The following is a 1,375-nucleotide window of genomic DNA, read 5'->3' as shown; positions in this document are numbered from 1 at the left end:
CTGAGCGCAGCAGCCCCTTCTCCACATCTGGACAGCACCAGTTTATTGCTATTAGGAAAATGATGTTACAAAGGAATAAACGTGGAGGCAAGCGCACTCCGCGGTGTGAGACTTGAATCTGAGCTACAGAGCTGTGGTTCTCACAGGCAGATGGATAAGCTGACGGGCAGATGGGATGGGAGTGTGGCTGGGTGCGCATAGGGTGCGACTGCGCGCAAGGCGGCTCCACCCCTACACACTGAGGCCTGGAAGGGTGCCCCCAGGGGTGGTGAACGCCCTCGTGTTTGGAGCGCTCTTCGCTGTGTCGGGATCCAGGCTCTGAGAAGTTCCAGAAAGAGATGCAGAGAAACCGAGTGGGCAGGAAGCGCGGGCTGGCGCCGGAGCGAGGCCGAGCTCAGAAAGTCCTTCCGCGGAGCCCACCTGAGCCCAGGGACCTGACTCAGACACTAGGACCCTGAGAGGGGCAGGGCAGGGAGACTGGCCCATAGCAGGGGAAAATCAGCACCAAGCCCTTCCCGACGCCAGCGCCCAAAGCTGCCCCACTAAGTCAAAGGAAGAAGACGCGGGGAGAGCGGGTCCTCGCCGGGCTGCGGACGGCCTCCTGCCCAGTGACTGTCACTCTCAAGCACACGCGCGCTGTCCTGACCCGTGGCCCGCCGCAGTCGGACTCCAGCACGGGAACATGAGCGGCACGGTGGCTCTGCGGCGCCTTCCTCTGGGGCAGCGCTGTGGTGCTGCTGCCTGCGCTGCACAGCGCGGCCTGAGACTCTCTGCGCGGTTACAGCTTGCAGCACTGCGTGTGAGTCGCAAGCGAGTGAGCGCGCGCAGCCGTGTCTTTGTCCTGAATATTGCAATGCGTGTGGGCACACAGCCTCTCATTTAGTGACCAGTTCGGCTAATGCCCTCAATGAAGGAACAGAGCTCGGCCATTAAATGAGAGGGTCTGTAGTGTGCTTCCAACTCTGTAGTGTAAGACGGAGAGGCACAACAGAGAGTCACCGCCGGGCAGCCATGGCAGCGAGACTTGCTGCGCAAGGACACCCCAGTGGGTGCTGGAGCACATGGACAAAGCTTAGGAGCAGGGGGGTGTGCACGGTTCATTTTTCCCGAAGATTTCTGCTGACTTCTAAGGGAATAACAGCAACCTCACGAGGAGGGAGCCCAGCAGAAGTCACCTCCACCACTGGATTGAGGCCAGCGGCCTGGCACCACGACCTGGAGCCCAGCTGCCCTGTGCTGGGCACACCTCGCCGGAGGGGCCTTGTCCACCGTACAGCCCGGCTGCAGGAGGAACCGTCATGCAGCCGGATGGTGACACTGAGCAAAGTAACTGCCAGGCGCTCTCTGAAACTGTCCAGGCCGTGAAAGGCAAAGG

Source organism: Octodon degus, unplaced genomic scaffold (assembly GCF_000260255.1).
Source record: "Octodon degus isolate 3935 unplaced genomic scaffold, OctDeg1.0 scaffold00052, whole genome shotgun sequence".
NCBI lineage: Eukaryota > Metazoa > Chordata > Mammalia > Rodentia > Octodontidae > Octodon > Octodon degus.
The sequence above is the reverse complement of the archived record's forward strand: the minus strand, read 5'-3'. Positions refer to the sequence as shown.